Consider the following 20602-nt stretch of genomic DNA (forward strand, 5'->3'; position numbering starts at 1 on the left):
AATTTTAAAACTGTGAGGTGGTGCAATCATTTTTAAAGGAGTTTTGAAAGTCTAGTGTACAGGACAGCAAGGTCATTGCCCTGGACAGCAGCAGACCAAGGCCACCTGCATCAACATAAGAGAACTTGTTTCAGAAACTATTTTTCTAACAGGGTGGAAATGCAGCTGTTCTAGAATTAATATAACTTTCATTGAGAAATCACTTCACACACTGACAGTGGCAAACTGTAATGCCTCCTTGAAAGGCTTGATAAAGGTTGTTCTTTGATATGTGGAATCAACAGTGGATTCTTTGTAATAGTATGGAGCCAAATATCTGGACAACCCAGTTGAACAAAGTGTACCCTAGCATCCTAAACTCTAACAGCCCTGAATAAAACACATTTATCTTTTGGGTTATGAAGAGGCAGTCCTCCCTCAGCTAATTCTACTTTGTGAGACTGAACTATTTCCAAGGCATTGGCAAATCCTTTATATCACCAATTCTCCTCTTCTACGTTGCAGCTAAAAGTGCTGCGCTACCCAACTGGTGAGATGCCTTGATACCATCCACATAGTTAAACTTAAATGGAGATTGTATGTAAAGTTAAATGCAAAGTGCGCAATATCGAGAAGATTCTGAAGAACCTAGGCTTCACTGACTTTGGCATATTGAAGTTGACAAGATGTTTGTACACACAGCACCCTGCTCCCAATTCTTTAAGCGGATTAAACCCAAAGCGTAAAGTTATTCAGAGGTCTGTCCCTAGGTCTAGGAATTAACAGGACCACGTGGGACTTCACAATGCAGAGAATCTGGCGGCAGGTTCCCACGCGTATCCTGGGAGGATGCACCATGCTGTCTCCCGCACCTCACCCTCTGCTCCTCCCCATCTGGAGACAGCATTCCCCTGCTCACCATGTTGTGGTTTCTCAGCTCGCCAAAGCTCTCAGTTTATCAACTTCCTGCAGCAGTAACTTCACCGGAACACAGAAACTTCACCGGAACACAGAAAACAAATGGCGCCAGCTCCTCTGCAAAATCGAGACTGAATGCGGTGCCCGGAAGAGCCCTGCACAACATCTGACTGACAGGTCACCTGGAGGGCCTGATTGGCTAGTGAGGGAGGCCTGAGTGACAAGAACACCTCCCACAGGACTGAAGTGCGCTTCACAAGACAGCACAGAGACTTTGGGCCTCTCCAGCCACCTGAGTCAAAGATCTTTTCTTGATTGGCCGAGATATGCATTTCAATAGCACTTGCCCTGGCTATAAAAGCCGACACCATCATAATCTTGCACTCCACAGGAACTTTCCCTTTTACCTCCAGAATACGACCTGGCCAGTTAGCTTGTACAGTGCACTGTGCTGTGCTAGGTGGGTGTAGGGATTCCCTGTCCCACAGGGGAAAGATGCCCAGAACATTAACAGCTAAAGAGAGTTTTAAGGTCACAAAAGGAGATGTTAGTTCTGTGGCTTCATGCTGAGGTCAGATGAACTGAAGATACTTTTTACATGGTTTTCACAGGGATTCACACAACGGAAAAGAGAAAAGGAGGAACCAGATCTCAAACAAGATGACTGATCTTTCCCCCATCAGAAGGCTGGATGATGGCTCCATTGCTTTATGGGTTTTATTACTGGAATTTGAAGCAAACTTCAGGAAAATGAATAATAATAAAAAGAGTAGTGTTCATGGAAATGGGAATATGTAGAGAATAATGGCGCTAGAAGGAACTGCAGTATTCAAGATTCTCTACATGAACAGGATTGGTAGAATGAATCTCAACATGTATGTAAAAAGTGGGCTTAGTATAATGTTTCACAAGCTGTGTTTCAGGTTGTCTAAAAATAGCTACTTAAAAATGACAATTAAAGAATTCCGTAGATTGCTTCTCAGCCTTTTCCCAAAGATCAAGTGAAGAATCCAGTAGTTGTTCAGCCCATGAGGCTTGATGTCTCAACTGATTTTAAGTATTCACCGAAATTTCAAAGAAGTAGTCTCTAGTACTAGTAAAGGAATGAGCTTGGTAGCCAGAGCAAGTTGATAAAAAAGAGACTTTTCTACTTCAATGTACTTTATATGCAATTGCTGCTACCAGAAGGTGAGAAGGTTAAAATTAGATCATAATCTTGTTTGATTCAGATTTTCTTGCTTTTGTGATTTCAAGACAGGATTTTTCTGTGTAGGTGTGGAACTCATTCGGTAGGCCAGACTGGTCTCAAACTCAGAAAATCCCAGTGCCTCTTGTTGTGCCCAGATTATGACCACCAGAGAGAGACCACCAGATAGGTCCAGACTGTAATAAGCAAGGTTTAATCAGCATAATGCAAACATGTTTGGAACTCATCTCCACCCCCATTACAGCAAGGTAGAGAGGAGTTGTATCTCCTCTGTGGGGTAAGCTTTTAAAGCCTTAACTACAAAGAGAATCTTTGATGTTGCCTTGGCAAGGGTACAAGGACTTTTGCTCCCTCCCATTCTGTAAAGTCAGCTTACTCCTTGTTCTTAGAGCAAGGCCACTGTCCTTGAGTTAGGCCATCTTTAACAGCCTGTACCAGGTGGCTGGCTGGGCTGACCTAGGTGACCTTCTGCTTGGAATCTTGCAGGTGGGAGAGGGGAATTCCACTATCTTCCTGAGAAAACATTCTGCTAGGAAATTTCTTCTCTTCCCTTTGATAATAAGGGGTGAGGGTCCCACACCTCTTGCTCCTGTGTCAAGGTGTTAAAGGTGTGCATGCCCACCAAGCAGCTAAAGGTGGGTCCTATTATTTCAAGCTATCCAGATTAGTGGAGGATTTTCCCATTCCAAAATCTTTAAGTAAAATCTCCCTCAGGTATAATTAATTCTTTGTGTATTGATTAATTCCAGAGGTAGTCAGTTTGACCACCAAAAATAGCCATTTCTACAGCCAAGACAAAAGAAATGAAAACAAAATTATTCTTGCTGGAGGCACAAAGTGCAAGGGAGTTATTTTCAAAACAGTGTTTTTCCTCAACAAAGGAAGAATGGGGATTTTCCTTAGGATGTCTGAACACACTCATGATATGTTCTCCCTTTTCTTAAGCATGCTAAATTAACAAATCCACTAGTGAACATGATTCCAATGTAAAAACAGATATTTAGGAAATCTTACCACGAAGTCTTGTAGGAACATACGTAAATTAGACAAATGATGGAAAGAACTGTCTCTGGCATGTTTATATTTTACCATAAGGTCTTAGTTGAAAATCAAGTAGATGACATTGTGAAAAGTAGATTGTCAATCTTGATGATCAATCTAAAAGATAACTGTACCAACACCGTATATCTCACAGACACAAAAGATAGAGAACACAAAACCAGAAAACTTCAAGGAAAAGTCACCTAAAAGCCCTCTATACAGTGCTCCTGGATGAATGGTTATGATGATCTCTGTTACTCTCAGGGCAAAGCTGGTTTTGCTCTGAGCAGGGTGGCAAGACAGAAGGCCACAGCTGCTTCCATGCAAGGTAAGAAGGAGTCCATTTTAACTAGACCTGGCTTGCTGTCTGTCTCGGGGTCAGGACATCACTGTAGAGAATTTCATTTTTTTCTTTTCTCTAACCTTAAAAAAATCTTTAGTTATACAGTGTTTTGCTTGCATGTGCCTCTGCACAGTACCTACAGAGGGCAGAAGAAGGGATGAGATACCTGGGACTTGAATCAGAACAAATGGTGTGCTAGCATGCAGGGTCCAGGAATGGAATCAGGGTCCTCTGTGAAAACACCCAGTGATGAGCCATCTATCTAGCCCCTCTTTTTAATTTAAAATTAATCTTTACAATTTGTTAATCAAAAGAAAATACATCATTTTTTTATTTCCTTATTCCATCCCTGCCACAATTCCCTTCCAACTTCATCCTTGTTAAGTGTGGGTAAATATGTATGCTGAAATACATAAATATGTTATACCCAAATCTGCAAAGTCTCCAAAAAGCCAACAAGGAGATCACGTCCTATACATAAAAGCAAAGAGCCTTTATTTTATGCAAGTTTGCAAACTCGGTCTCTCTGCATGTCCTGTGTATTGGAATAACTGGAGAGCTCTGAACTGAGTTAGAGTTTGGTTTTTATAGTAGTCAAGGTGGGGGTGAGGAGTTTCTAAGGTTCAGGACCCCTGATTGGTTGACATTTGCCTAGGGGTGTCCTGGTGAGTGTGTGCTGGCAGGTGATCCTATCTAAAATGGTTGGAATGTTAAGCATTTCCTTTGGATGGTCTATTTTTGGGTGGTGCTTGGATAATCTCAGTTTATATTGATATAGATTTTTGTAAATTGATACAAATTTACAGTTGTTTTGTTAGAAAATTATATATATATACATATATTTGTTTTTAATCTCAATCAAAGTATTGTACCTATATACCTTATATAACAATTCAATGCAAATGTGTAGGCCTTTAAAGTTATTATATCAACTAATTAGAATATCATGAAATATAAATTAGTAGTCATCAATTATAATCCATCTTGTAGTTATATTAGGTATATTTTCAAGGTCAAGCTGAGATATATTTTAGATAGTCTATGACAATTGGGCATGACTTACCAAGGGTATGTTTTTCTCTGTAAATATGACCAAAAAAAGGGAGTAGAAGTTTATGTTCTCTCTTTGTTAGTCAGAACTGGTGCAATCCTGGCTGTTGGTCATCATAGCTCTTGGGAGAATTACAGGACAGGAGCGTCTAGAACAGTGGCATCTACCTAGTTCTCTATTTCTGAGTTTATTTTTCCTTTGAACCCTGAATAGTTAAATACACTTTTGTGGTTTCTCACTTCAATAGGTAGCATGGTGGTGTGCACGCAGACTTGGTACTAAAGAAAGAGCTGAGAGCGCTACATCCAAATCACCAGGCAGCAGGTAGTGAAAAATACTTATATGTCCCTTGACCCAAGAATGAACAAGGAAAGGGGGCTACATTTACATAACTGAGTACTTCACAGTAAAATAATGACATCTTGAAATTTGCAGGCAAATGGATGGATCTAGAACACACTATATTGATTGAGGTAACCCAGACCCAGAAAGAAATATTGTATGTATTCACTCATAAGTAACATTTAGACATAAAGCGAAGAAACACAAGCCTAAAATTCACAATTCCAGAGAACCTAGACAACATGAGGACCCTAAAGAGGCATACATGAATCTAATATACATGGGAAGTAGAAAAAGACAAAGTCATGACATCTGTTAGTTCTCAAACACAGTGGTGTTTGTTATACAGCTTGTTCCCACGCAATAGAAAAGAACTTTTTCTTTTTTTTAATATTTATTTATTTATTATGTATACAATGTTCTGTCTGTGTGTATGCCGGCAGGCCAGAAGAGGGCACCAGACCTCATTCCAGATGGTTGTGAGCCACCATGTGGTTGCTGGGAATTGAAATCACGACCTTTGGAAGAGCAGGCAATGCTCTTAACCTCTGAGCCATCTCTCCAGCTCCTGGAAAAGAACTTTTTCAATCCTGCTATTGACATGATATTTTTATGAATTCTGATGTCATCATCACATTTCCAAACAATAATTATTTAGTTTCTACATTTCCTTATGCTAGAGGACCTGACAGACCCATATGGGATCTAATGTGTGCTATATATATATAAGACAAAGCCTATTCCTGATTATATCTTGAACCTGAAAAAACAATGGAGTCAATTCTACATCATCTGGTATTAATTATGTGGTTTCAATATCCAAAGTTACTTTTTCTGCATATTGCAAATCAATAACTTTGTTGAGAAGTCCTTTAAATTCCCTTAGTACAGAAAATAGAACACTAAGACAAATAACTATTAAAGGGACTAAAGATAATCTAAGATAAACTATAATTATGCTCTAAACCTACATCATCCAAACCTCTCCAGAATCACAAAAGTTCTAATCAATTGATTATTCTTGCAGAAGGCCCAGTGTAGGTGTGGCATTCTTCTGGGAACATTAGTCCTGTGCCATTAGGCAGAAATTCACAATGACTGGAAAGGTTACCGAGAAGTTTCTTTATGTCATGGGGACTAGAAAGCAGAGAGAAGGAATACATGAAAGGCCAGGGAAATATACAACTTGCACGGCACATCTCCAGTGACCTACTTCCTCCAACTATACTCTAAAGATCACACTAACCCCAAATGGTACCACCATCTGGGAAAAACAAGTCAATAAGCATGTGAACTATGGGCTCAATTCAATTTCAAACTCTAACCATGGCAATGAACTCCTAAGCACTAAAGCTAGACTTCACAATTGCTAGCCATTCTGTGTCATCAGTTTATCTAACATCTATCCATCTGTTCACACTGTTTTCATAATCTGCTTTCTAGGAGATCGCAGTGGGGCATGGGGGGATGTTAAAGTCCTTAGTGCAAGAATTAGATACCTGATTTTGGGTTCCCAGCACCCAAATAAAATGTCAGGTTCTGGATGCCTATGCCTGTAATTCCAGGTCAGGGGAAGAAGCAGACAAGAAGATTCCTGGAATTTATTGATTAATTAGAGTAGGAGAATTTGAGCGCTCCACTTTGAGATACTGTCTCAAAAAAATTAGAAAGACAGATTGATAGGTACATAGATAGGTAGGGAGATAAAGCACTTGGAGTCCAATCTCACGGCTACATGGAACTATCTGACAAACTAAACCAAAACTAAACAATGCTGACAGAATATCTGTAGTTGAGAGGCCTGAGAAGACAGGTGAGATTTTCTTGTAAGAAGAAGGAACTCAGTTTGAGCCCAAGAATCCATGCTGAAGAGAAAACGAAAAAAGTCACAAGGACTTTTAACACTAGTAATGGGAAAGGGACATGGAGACAAATGAGTACCTGGGGCTTGTTGGTCAGCTAGCCTAGTCTACTTGGAAAGTTACAAAGCAATCAGAGACCCTATCTGAAAAGAAATAGAAAATAAAAGTTTGATCAAATCAAAGGCCTGAAACCAGAGATTCACTTCTGTCTTCCAAATATATACACACACATATATACAATCACATACTTATATTTCCACAAGTATATACACACAGAATGCCCAAACATACACACACAGTTGTACAATAGCACATACAAATTCATACAATAGTACATACAATTCATTGCTAGCTCTGACTGTGTCTTTCTATGGTTATTTATGCTGGTTTATATTTGTAACACACATGCCCAGCTCTGAGTAGGTCTGATGTAAAAAAGATATCAGCTTCGTGACAGGTTTTGAATATTTTGCAAAGCAAATCTCATGTACAAGGAACATCTGTGGTGGGGTGATTATTCTGTTGTATACTCTGAAGAATTGTCACTCAATTTGCCTAAATAAAGCAATGACTGGCCAGCAGATAGGCATGAGACAGAGGGAGCATGTCTAGATTGTGTCATGCTAATAAATGTTTTACTATGTGGAGAATATGTGTTAACTTAAAAATGTGACAGGTAGTTAGTAATAAGCCTGATATATTGGTCAAGAATTTTCAATTATTAAAAGCCTTGATGTAGTTTTTGAACTGGTATGTAGGAAAGAAAAGACTGTGAAGGCGTAAGTCACAAACAATGCCACACCAATTCGGGGTTATGATTATTAGGGTGGTATTTATTTAAAGGGGAAAAAACTTACAGATCACTGTCCCAGGCAACAGCCCTCTATGCAACCAGGAAAGGAGTCTAGTCGCAGGAGGAGCAGGAAGTGAAGAGAGAGAGGAGAGGGAAGTGGCCGCTTTTTTAAAGGGAGAGAAACCACGCCCCAGTGGGCTGGTACCTCAGCGGTGATAGGCTGGAGGAGTGGGAGGACCTCCCGCAACAAGACTGTTTAAAAATGGCATTCCGGAAGAGCAGAGGCGTTCTGTAGGGCTGGGTTGAAAGCCTCTGTCTAATAGCATCGGCCTGACCCCCAGTTGGGGGGCACCTAGCCAGGGGCTGTCCTCCCTTACTCTAGCCTTGCATGTACTTGGTATTAACCTAGACGCGGAGAGCGGGTCTCGCTCGGGGGTCAGAGAAGGAGGAGAGTGACCAGTCCTGGGCCCTTCCTGCATACCTGGTGGCGACCTGAACTCCAGCCCTAGGGAGTGGGCAGGACCTCTAGCCACGCCTCGCTCCCTGCTTTTCCTCTCCTTCAGCGTTGTCTACTAGCTACTTTTCCTGCTCTCTGTCCCAGGAGACGAACGTTTGAGCCTGAGATGGCAGCCACCCTGCTCATGGCTGGGTCCCAGATCAGACTTAATGCCAATGCCTTCTCGACATTTCTAACCATGTCTCTAATTTCAAGAAGAAAGGCTGGGACTAAACTCCTAGATGCTAAGTAGTGAGGAAGCATTGTGTGATTTCAGGCCCCTGTGACATTTGAAGATATGGCCATGTACCTCACTCAGGAAGAATGGAGACCTCTGGATCCTACACAAAGAGACCTTTACAGGGACGTGATGCAGGAGAATTAAGGAAATGTTGTCTCACTGGACTGTCAGATCAGGAACGAGAACGAAACAAACCCGAAAGAAGAGCTTAGTGAAGATGTGGAGTTTGTGACCATGTCCGAAGAGCCTATTGGGGATGCTGAGAAGAACCTGGAAAGCGAAGAAGTCTTTGAAAGTGGGGACAGGTCCGAAAGACAGTGGGGAGAGCTGACTGCAGAGGAGTGGGTCAGCTACCCTCTCCAGCAGGTCACTGACCTGCTGGCCCACAAAGAAGTTCACACAGGCATCCGCTATCACATATGTTCTCTGATGGAGGAAGGTCATTGGTTAAATAAAAAGAAACTGCTTGGCTCTCATTGGTTAGAAGATAGGTGAGAGGAGTAAACATAACAGAACGCAGGGAGTAAGAGGAAGTGAGCTCAGACTCCACAGCTCTCCTCTCAAGAGCAGACGCCTCAGAGAGACGCCATGCTCCCAGCTCCCGGGAAGATGGATGTGATGAAGCTCAGACCCAGGATGGACGTAGGCTAGAATCTTCCCGGTAAGCGCACCTAGCTGTGCTACATAGAATATTAGAAATGGGCTAGTCCAGGTGCGAGAGTTAGCCTAGAAGAGGCTAGATAGAAATGGGCCAAGCAGTGATTAAAAGAATACAGTGTCCGTGTAATTATTTCGGGGCATAAGCTAACCAATCAGGCTGCCGGGGTGCTGGGAACGCAGCCCCGCTGCTCTTTTTACTACAGTTCTCAGTGTGGGGAGGCCTTCAGTCAGATTTCAGACCTCAATCGACACGGGACACAGACCCTACAAGTGTTACAAATGCGGCAAGGGCTTCAGCCGCAGCTCCCACCTTATCCAGCATCAGAGAACACACACGGGCGAGCGACCCTATGACGGCAACGAGTGGGGGAAGAGCTTTGGAAGGAGCTCTCACCTCATTCAGCACCAGACAATCCACACCGGGGAAAAGCCGTACCACTGCAACGAGTGCGGGGAGAACTTCAGCCGCATCTCGCACTTGGTCCAGCACCAGCAGAGGCACAGGGGAGAGAAGCCCTACGAGTGCATGGCCTGTGGGAAAAGCTTCAGCCACAGCTCCCATCTGATCACACACCAGAAAATTCACACCGGGGAGAAGCCCTATGAGTGTAACGAGTGCTGGCGAAGCTTCGGGGAGAGGTCAGATCTGATTAAGCACCAGAGGACTCACACGGGAGAAAAGCCCTACGAGTGTGTGCAGTGTGGAAAGGGGTTTACACAAAGCTCCAACCTCATCACCCATCAAAGAATTCACAGGGGAGTGAAGCCTTACGAATGTACCAACTGTGACAAGAGTTTCAGCCGGAGCTCAGCTCTTATTAAACACAAGAGAGTCCATACCGACTAAGTCCTATATTCCTGAGTAAGAAATGACTCGTGGAGGTAGTTATATTTGATTTGATATCAGTGAGCTTCCTTTAGACTGACTTTCCTTATTGTTGGCCACATTTTCAAACATTGTAGAATACGACCCCTTTGAAATTCCGACCCACAGCGTTGGGGAAGTTTTCCCCTTCTCCAAAATAGTTAGTTTTCTTCACTGGTTTTATTACAAGAATCGCTTCATCAGAAGCAGCCCCCGTTCCTAGTAACTTGAAAGCTGAAGACCAGAGGACAAGATGCTGGTGGATGCTTAGTCCTGGAAATGGAGTAGGTTTTTAAAAAGTTGTTTTTTCCTCTCGTATCTTTGGCCCCAAAAGACTGTAGTGGGAATGTAGAACTGGACCAGGGTGGCCACAGCTGCTCTGGAAGAAGGCATGCGGACTTGTCCTGGGTAGCCACTGTTCACACACCGCAGTGGCCGGGCTCATGCACTTCCCTTCCAAAGGGCTTTTTCCTTGAGTAGCTCATATTGGTACCTTGCCTTCTTGTGCACAGGATTCTGCACGCTGAAAGCAGTGACTGAATCACTTCCCTTGTTTCTCACTTGTATATAGCTTGCACGCTTTTGAAAGCTACCCGAAGACACAGTGTGAAAGGAGAAGGGTACAAGGTTGAGGACCAAGGGCCCTTGGATGGTGGTGACCTTAGCAAGAGATACCCATTGATGCTGTCATTAATCAGGTTTATGAATTGTCTTCAGAAATCACTTTAGAGATCGCAGTGTGGAAACTGCCTTTACGAAAGGACAGGACCACAGGTGATGATGGAAGGAGTAGAAGTGGGTTGACTCCTTCAGGGAAGGGAGCACCGAGCCCTTCCCAGGGAGCGACAGTCATTTCTGTGTCCTTTGCCATCTAACTTTAACAGTTAGTTCACTCGCCCTTGTACTGCTAACTCTAGGGTTTGATAGGGCCACGCCCCAGTCTTTATCATAGCTTGCATAAAGGCATGTGTATGTATAGTGAAGTGTGTATTCTAATAGCAGAGACCGAATTCCTAAGAATCAGCATGTTCTTACGTGATGTAGACCATAAGATAGAACTGTAGGCATACTCCATGTGAGAGAATTCCTTTACTTTTCTTGTGTTATGGGAAAGAATTTGAACACTGGTGCGCAGGCGTGCACTCTCCTGTAAGGCTTGGTTTTGTACAGAACTAAACTCTTGCTCGTATGTGTCCATCAGTTGTGAGACAATGACTGGACAGTTAGGTCCTTTGCCCTTTCTCAGACTGAGTTATCTTCTCCTGTGATGAAACCTCTTTGGCCTCATCAGAAGAAATGAATAAGCCTAAAGAGGAGTGTGTTTCCCGCCTCCAGGTACAAAGAGTTACAGTGAGAGTTGCCCAGTGTCGCCCAGTACCTCAGTTCTCTTTATCTCAGCCCAGGCAGGAATTATGAGTAGCCCAGATATTGGTGCTTACTCCGTCCCGTGGGGATGGAAGTGGATGGAGCCCAGTGCATTTTATGGTGCGTAGTGCAGACTTGCAAATGTTAACATGTTTTTTTTTTTCAAGAAACCTTTTTTTCTTTTTGCAGGGGTGGGGATTGGGGGTAGCACATGCCTTTAATCTCAGCACTTGGAAGGCAGAGGCTGGCAGATCTCTGTGAGTTCAAGGCCAGCCTGGTTTACAGGATCGAGGTCCAGGACTGCCAGGGCTACACAGAGAGTCCCTGTCTTGAAAAAAAAAACAAAAAACTTTTTTGTTGAAGTTCTTTGGGATTTGGCATTTAGTGCTTTCACTACAGAATCACTGCGAGCGTAGCTGGTGACACCTACCATGTCATTCACTAGTGACAGCCTCAAAAGCAACCAAATGAAAAGCACTCCGATTGGCCCCTCCCATTTGAGCATGAACTTGGGGCAGGCACGTGGTTTCTATTCTGTACGACATCTAGCCTGCTGTGGGTATTCACATTTTAACCGTTAGGTGACTTATGTATTCTTGGTAACTAAACTCAGATATGGCATCTGTATGTAGCCAATGACTTCGTTGAGTCATTGTAAGTGTCTGCTTGGGAGTAGCTTGTAGAAGACAGCACCTCTGATCCAACTTCATTTTACCCCTTTCCCTACCCGGTCCCCATCCCCCCAGCCCTGCAACACCACCTCCAGCCTAAAGGTTTTGCTAGTGTGCCATTTGCTGTTTTTGCCTTGTAGATGAAAGGCTCAGGGAGGGTCTCTGATTGTCTTCCCATCTCCCCATACCTGTCTGCACCAGCTGAGTGCCCTCCTCCTGCAGTCATCCGCTGCCCACTCCCAGTGCTGAGCTCTGTGGAAGTCATGCCTCTGTCACACTTCACCAATGCTGTTTGCAGGCCCCTGGCTGTTCCTGCACATTCCCAGACACTCTGTGCCTGTGTTCTGTGGTTGTGGAGAGCGGATCCCTTTGGTATTGGTAAGTTATCCCAGTGTCTTGTCTATGGCTGTATTATCCTAACAATATTCTATAATTAAAGGTATAATTTTTAAAGTAAAAAAAATAAAAATGGCATTCCAATGTGTGGCCAAAATTTTCAGATAAAATCTGAAATACCTTGGAAAAGGAATCTAAACACAAAACTACATAGACAAATGCAGCTTCTCGGTAACTGCCTTTATTTGGTGGGCTATGCTGGAGGTCTGTGATCAGAGGCTCGCCTCCTATTACAGATGGCTTTCTAAATCAGCATTTGCAGAAAACAGGGAGTTCTTTAAAGAGACATCAACTTGGGAGGCCGAGGCAGGCAGATCTCTGTGAGTTCGAGACCAGCCTGGTCTACAGAGCTAGTTCCAGGACAGGCTCCAAAGACACAGAGAAACCCTGTCTCGAAAATCCCCAATAAATAAATAAATAAATAAATAAATAAAGAGACATCAAGTTTACTCATACGGTATCTTCTTTCTCTTGCTGACCTGAGAGCCTAGGTTATGAACCTGCTGGTTATACACCTGTATTTCTGCAAAAAAAAAAAAAAAATCAAAGAATGTGTGGAGCCCTGACTTGATTCTCCAGGACAGACACGCTCAGGTGTTAAGGTCATGTGTTTGTGGCTGAAGACCACCTTTGGTCTTTAACTCGACATGACTGCATCTTGAATAATTTCTAGACAGCATTATTGGGAATTATCTTCAACACCTTCACAGAAATGTCCTTTCTTAGTCAGTACACTGATCTCCTTTGCTATTGTGCACTATATCATACAGAAATTTACCATAATGTTCTGAGTTCAGAGATATGATTGCTGACTTCTACTGCAGAATGGTATTTTCCCCATTTTTAGTTCTTTCTTGATAGTTCAGAATTTTGAGTTATTTAAATGCATGATGATTGATTATGGTCTATAAACAAAAATCAGGATAAGAGAAAATTTTGAACTTTGAATATAAAATTGATGTGTTTACTGTCATTAGTAGGTGCCACCAATAAATAACAACATGATTGCTTTTTCTGGCCAGCCAAGAATGATTCATTCACAACCTTGTAGAATGAACTCAAGCAAAAGTACACCTGAGAAGTCAGTCTTTATGTTCCAATTATGGCCAATTGCTTTGGTTAAATAGCCAACTATTTTTATTTATTTATTTATTTATTTTTGATTTTTTTTCGAGGCAGGGTTTCTCTGTAGCTTTGGAGCCTGTCCTGGAACTAGCTCTGTAGACCAAGCTGGTCTCGAACTCACAGAGATCTGCCTGCCTCTGCCTCCCGACTGCTGGGATTAAAGGAGTGTGCCACCATCGCCCAGCCACCAACTATCTTTTAAAGATTTACATTTTCAGCTTGTTTCCTGATTATTTGTTTTGTATTTTTCCCTCAGTTGAGTAACATTTGGGCTCAGGAATTCTTTAAGAACAAAGACAAAAAAAGAACAAAGACTAAGTTAGTTTCCAATACTATCAGTCCTTTATTTCTTCTGGGCCAAGGATGAGTTAAGATGAACTTAGATCAGCCTTTTATACCTTACTGTTATAAATGACATGTTCAGGAGGCTGAAAAGAAGGCTCAGCTCTTAGATCATTGGCGACTCATCCAGAGAATCTTTGATACTCAGCATCCATAAGACAGCTCACAACTGTCTGTACCTCCAGTCCCAGGAGAGTAGACACTGTCTTCTGGTCATCACTAGTACCTGAGATACACTTGCTACACTCACTGGTCAAATTCCTACATCTAGATTGAATTTCATTCCTTTTTAAGGTAACAGACACATGAAGAAAACCTATTTAAAATATAGAATCAAATACAGATCTATCTTTTCAGTATTTGTACATTTTGTACCCTAAGAGGCCAGAAGAATGCACCCATTTCCAGGACCTCCAATTACAGGGAGTTCTGTCCAATCAGATATGGTGCTATGAGTCAAACTTGGGTACCCAAGAGGAGCAGTACTCCTGAGACAACTCTCCAGGTCCCACATGTGTCATAATTCTTAAGGGAGAGTAGTCACACTGTTCCTTCTGTCTCTCATCACTTGAAGGATAAAGTCCACTCGAGATGGTTGTCAAAGATTCAATGGATGGAATGTGAATGAAATTTGTATATTGCTTCATATTTTCATTGTTAAGACAGTTCTCGTTAGGTGAGGGAATATTTAAAAGGTTGGTTGAAATCAGTCTGACTCCAGGCAGATTTTATTAGGAGAACTTCCATAATTTGGGAGTCTTTGTCTTTTGTGATCTTTTTGAGATAGGATATGTCCACATAGCCATTGATGCCAGGTATGCATTATGTGGAACAAGCTGGCGTCAAACTCACTGAGATTGGACCCACCCACACTCCTGTGTTCTGTGATTAGAGCCATGCACCTCTATGTTGAGCTGAAATGTTTGTAAAGGACTTATTGAGTAAAAAAAAAAAAAACATAATGAAAGACTTAAAAGGGAACATCATTGTATTGATAAATAACAATATTTCTTCAAATTGTATAATTTAAATGGCCAAATAATTTCATATGTTCAAAATGAGTCATTGTTATTGCATTGTCAATTCCATCCATTTAAAAATGTTTGAAGTGGTGCTGGAGAGATTGTTCAGTGGTTAAGAGCATTGCCTGCTCTTCCAAAGGTCCTGAGTTCAATTCCCAGCAACCACATGGTGGCTCACGACCATCTGTAAAGAGGTCTGGCGCCCTCTTCTGGCCTTCAGGCATACAGACAGAATATTGTATACATAATAAATAAATAAATAAATATTTTAAAAAAATATTTGAAGTGTGTTTTTGTGAATACACCTGCAACATGATGAGCATGTAGCACAGATAGGAAAATTAACAGGGGTCTATGATCTACTTCCACTTTGTGAGTTTTAGTCCTTAAACCTAGGGAGTCATTTGACTGCAAATACACTGAAAGACACTTCCTTTCGTTTAAAAATTGTTTGTGAATGAGATGATGTAGGAGTGTGTATAAAAACTGATGAAGTCAGCAAATATGAAAAAATTTGTAAGAGTATTAGGGTAAACAAGATATGGAAGCCAGGTTATCAGACTTAGAGGCAATGAACTTTAATAAATGATGCAACTTTTTGGCATGTAATTTTGGTTTTGAGAAAATATAAATACATGTCTTGTTCTCAGAGTGAAGAAATTAAAAAAATCTGTGCTGGTAAGAATATTTTCACATGCATAGCAGACTGACTATTCAAATTTTCCCATGGTCCTCTATTCTTGTATGAAATTGCATTTACAATTTGAAAAGAAAATAAGACTCAACTTCAATTAGAAGAATTTGAGCACCAATGAGATGACTCAGTGGGAAAGGACTCTTATGGGCAAGACTAGAATCCCAACCTCAATTACATCTTGAACTTTCCAGAAAAATGGATGGAGCTAAAAAACATCATTTTGAGTGAGGTGACCCAGACACAGAAGACAATTATCACATGTACTTAGTCATTAAGTGGGTTTTAATCATAAAGCAAAGAAAACCAGCCTACAAATCACAGCACCAGAGAACTTAGACAAGATGAGGACACTAAAGAGGCATACAAAGTTCTAATAAACATGCGAATTAGAAAAAGACAAGATCTCCAGAGTAAATTGGGAGGATTGGTCCTTGTGAGAGTATTGAAGGGAAGGGAGGAGGCAGGAGGGGAGCAGCAAAAAATGTAGAGCTCAATAAAGATCAAAAAAATTTAAAAGAAAAGAACATTAATTATGGTGTCAGATAAACAGTTGATTGCTGATTATACTACTTTATTACATCTATAAAACATGAATGAAAATACTTCTTTGAATACACATAAGGTATTTCATGTTTCTTATTATTTATTTTATCAGTCATTTTAATGTGAATATTGTCAAATTCTATTGAAAAACCACACACATTTGGAGTTTATCATCGACCCTTGGACTTGTATACAGGGGGCAGACATATGAGCACCATGAGTTCAAAATTAACTCTGAATTTTTATTGATATCCAAGCTAGGATTAATAACAAACAAAAGCTGAAGGGAATTCCTGAAAAGATAAAAATCTAATCCAGAAACAACCCAAAAGAATTACTCAAAAAGTATGTTCCCACATGGCCTGACACTTCAATAACCAATGGGAAACAAGTATGATGGGTTTACCATTCTATACATTATAGCAAAAAAATACCCATCACTTGGTAAAGGCACAATAAAAGATGAACAAAATCCATAGAAGTAATATAAAGACTACAAAATAGAATTCACTAAATGGATTTGCCACACAAATAGCTCACTTTAGTACATACTTCAAATATTTCAATGTAGAAACCACAATGCAATGATCTCCACCAGTCTTGATTAACCATGGTATGTAATTTACTTCCTTCAAGGTTATGATAAAAAATTTTTACTTAAAGCTAAAGAAAACTGTGAAAGAAATTAACCAATTGTTGTCATGAATTGAACTTTCTTTTTTCTAAGAGTGTGTTCCTATTTCCAGATTTCAAAAAGATATAAATAGACTAAAAATATATGAGGCACTAGAGTCATGCCTAGGTGAGAACTAATGTCAGATGTTTGACAGCTTCCAGTAATTTCTTCTGCAATAATATCCAAGGTATTATCTTTATGTGGATACAGAATGCACATTCAAATACACACAAGAGACACACACAAACATCACATAACTAAAATGAACACAACTTTTAAGACAGTTTTTCACTCATGAACACTTTCCTCCTGTAAACATTCATTCATTTCTGTAAAAGAGGAGCTGAGAATCATTGTACAGCTTACTTACACAATAAATTGGTTCATGTAAAGAAAAAGTGAACATTGACTTGAAGTAAAAGAAATTAATTCTTCTAAGAAAGTTTTCCAGGCTGGGCAGTGGTGGTGTACAGCTTTAATCCCAGCACTTGGGAGGCAGAGGCAGGTGGATCTATCTCTGTGAGTTAGAGACCAGCCTGGTCTACAAGAGCTAGTTCAAGGACAGGCCCCAAAGCTACAGAGAAACCCAGTCTCAAAAAACAGAAGAAAAAAAAAAAACAAAAACCAAAAAAAAGAAAGTTTCCCAGTAGAAATATCTGGTGCTGATCTCCTCCATTCCCAAGGGAATATTTCATAGTATATGTCCAATTCCTCTGTCATCTTCTGAACTAGTTCCCAAACAGAGGCATCAATTGTATCTTGGCTCAACTCCAGGAGTTTCTGAAACATTCCAGTAAAAGAGGTATTCACATAAATCTTGAATCAGATTTATTTGAGAAGGAAGAAAACATGAGTATGAATACCTCTGCAAAGTGTGGAAGGGACAGCTGCATACTGAATGAGCATATGGCTCAAATAGGACTTCTTAATAACAGAGAGCAAAGGAGATTTTGATGGTGGGATTTTGCTGGATTTCAATCCCTGATCCTGAAAAAGCTCAGGGATGGCTTGATTTTATGCCGAGGGATTCATTGCTTTTGTGCTCAGTTGGACAAGGATAGAGTTTGTTTTTATGGATCTGATTTGAGAGCCAAATAGTGTGTGTTTACTGGCCCCTTTTAATGCTGGGCTGTTTTCAGAGAGATGTTGTTTCTTTAACTACTTCTAGATTCAGAGACAAGGTACTTTCTTTTGGCTCTGGTTTCAGGACCAATGTATGTTTCTTTGAATACCCTTTCTCCAACCAATAATGCTTCATAAAATGTTTGTCCATTAGTTTGCTACTTCAAACTAAAATAATAAGAGGTATCATGATACTTGAACAGATTTTTGACACTATAAAATTCTTTTCTATACAATAACTGTTTTTGTTTAAAGAATAATTTACAATAAGCCCTCAGTTTTTTCCTCAGGTCCAAAGATTATGGTAATATGCACCACAAACTTAATCAGATTGATTACACACAAAAAGTCTTACTCCTATATGAAGCACAAACATTCTGACACTGATTTTCAAAGAGTATCACTACAGTATGATTTTTCTCATGTTTTTAAAGAACACACATATTAAACTCAGAGTTTCTCTATAGGATGTCTTATTTTACATATTTGGAGATGATTGGGAAAAAGGATTCAGGACAGATTCCATTCACATGTATCTATCCAGTATGTGTTCTTTTATGCAATTGAAGATGACTGTGACATGCAAAGTCCTTACCACATTGCTGGCATTCATAGGGTTTCTCTCCATTATGTGTTCTTTTATGATTTTGAAGAGCACAGTTGTGAGAAAAGACCTTACCTCATTAATTACATTCAAAGGGTTTCTCTCCAGTATGTGTTCTTTTATGCCTTTGAAGATGACTGTGACGTGCAAAGGCCTTACCACACTGATTACATTCATAGGGTTTCTCTCCAGTATGTGTTCTTTTATGCCTTTGAAGATGACGGTGACGTGCAAAGGCCTTACCACACTGATTACATTCATAGGGTTTCTCTCCAGTATGTGTTCTTTTATGCCTTTGAAGGTGACTGTGACGTGCAAAGGCCTTACCACACTGATTACATTCATAGGGTTCCTCTCCAGTATGTATTCTTTTATGTATTTCAAGAGTACCACGTTGAGCAAAGGCCTTACCACACTGATTACATTCATAGGGTTTCTCTCCAGTATGTGCTCTTTTATGGTATTGAAAGTAACTATGACGTGCAACGGCCTTACCACACTGATTACATTCATAGGGTTTCTCTCCAGTGTGTGTTCTTTTATGCTTTTGAAGAGTACTATTTTCAGCAAAGGCCTTAGCACACTGATTACATTCATAGGGTTTCTCTCCAGTATGTGTTCTTTTATGCTTTTGAAGACTACCACGTTGAGCAAAGGCCTTACCACACTGATTACATTCATAGGGTTTCTTTCCAGTATGTGCTCTTTTATGGTATTGAAGGTAACTATGACGTGAAAAGGCCTTACCACACTGATTACATTCATAGGGTTTCTCTCCCGTATGTATTCTTTTATGCATTTGAAGAGTACCACGTTGAGCAAAGGCCTTACCACACTGATTACATCCATAGGGTTTCTCTCCAGTGTGTGCTCTTTTATGCTTTTGAAGAGTACTATTTTCAGCAAAGGCCTTACCACACTGATTACATGCATAGGGTTTCCCTCCAGTATGTCTTTTTTTATGCCTTTGAAGATGACTGTGTTGAGCAAATGCCTTACCACACTGATTCCATTCATAGGGTTTCTCTCCAGTGTGTGTTCTTTTATGCTTTTGAAGAGTACTCTTTTCAGCAAAGTCCTTACCACACTGATTACATGCATAGGGTTTCTCTCCAGTATGTGTTTTCTTATGCTTTTGAAGACTACCACGTTGAGCAAAGGCCTTACCACACTGATTACATTCATTGGGTTTTTCTCCAGTATGTGTTCTTTCATGCAATTGAAAACAATCCAGACATGCAAAGTATTTACCACACTGACTACATTCATAGGGTTTCTCTCCAGTATGTGTTCTTTTATGCCTTTGAAGATGACTGTGATCAGCAAACGCCTTACCAAGCAGATTAAATTCATTTGATTTTTCTTTATTTTGTGTTCTTTTATGACTGTGATGAGTTTCATAAAGAACTAAGTCTCTATCATCTTGACTATATTCATAGGGTTTCTCTCCAGTGTGTGTTCTTTCATGCATTTGATGATGACTGTGATAATCAAAGGCTTTACCACATTGCTTAATTTCACAGCATTTTTCTCTGGTATGTGTTTTTTCATTCCTTAGAAGGTGAGTGTCATAAGACAAGGCTTTATCACAGTGAGAACATCCTGAAAATTTCTCTCCAATTTGATGTTTTAATCCTGCAAGGATAATTTACACATGTCAAAGCTTTACCACATTCAATACACTGTTGAACCTCAGATCTGTATGAATTAATTTCATAATTTGTTCCAATTGTAAAAATGAATAAAATATTAATGTCTTATAACTTCATTTAAAATCATGTTTTCTTCTTTCATTAGGGGTCATTTTGCATCTGGAAAAATATTTGTGATGATCAATTCTTTTGTGTCACGGTTTACCATTTCATCTATACCTATCCCTATATTTTTCTATGATATTTTTCATGTTTTTTAAAAGAACTGCATACACTGAGTGCCTTACAAACTTTACTGCATTCATAAATTTTACTATGAATCCTTATACATTGGCTAAATGAACAAAGACACCAAGAAGTATAGGCAGACTTAGAACTCATGGGGCTTTTTTGTAATGTGAAGTTGTTTATGTATTAACAATGATGGTAGAAAACCAATTACTGTATACTTGGACTTAACTGAACAAGTATATTCTCCATGGGAAGTACAGTTTATCTTCTAATTGTTCTTAATGAGACGTATGCTACATCTTTCCATATCCATATTCTCATATGCTTGTATCAAGAGGAACATATGATATACATAGTA

The 20602-nt window shown here is 40.3% G+C and overlaps 2 pseudogenes; one reads left to right on the forward strand and one right to left on the reverse strand.

Annotated features, from left to right (window-relative positions):
- The window catches only part of LOC121458814, a 52722-nt pseudogene that overhangs the window by 20715 nt on the left and 11405 nt on the right, over window positions 1-20602 (reverse strand).
- Window positions 8508-9780, forward strand: LOC121458733 (annotated as a pseudogene).

Source organism: Microtus oregoni, unplaced genomic scaffold (genome assembly GCF_018167655.1).
Source record: "Microtus oregoni isolate MIOR12 unplaced genomic scaffold, Mior012 000018F_ref0000195, whole genome shotgun sequence".
NCBI classification, from domain to species: domain Eukaryota; kingdom Metazoa; phylum Chordata; class Mammalia; order Rodentia; family Cricetidae; genus Microtus; species Microtus oregoni.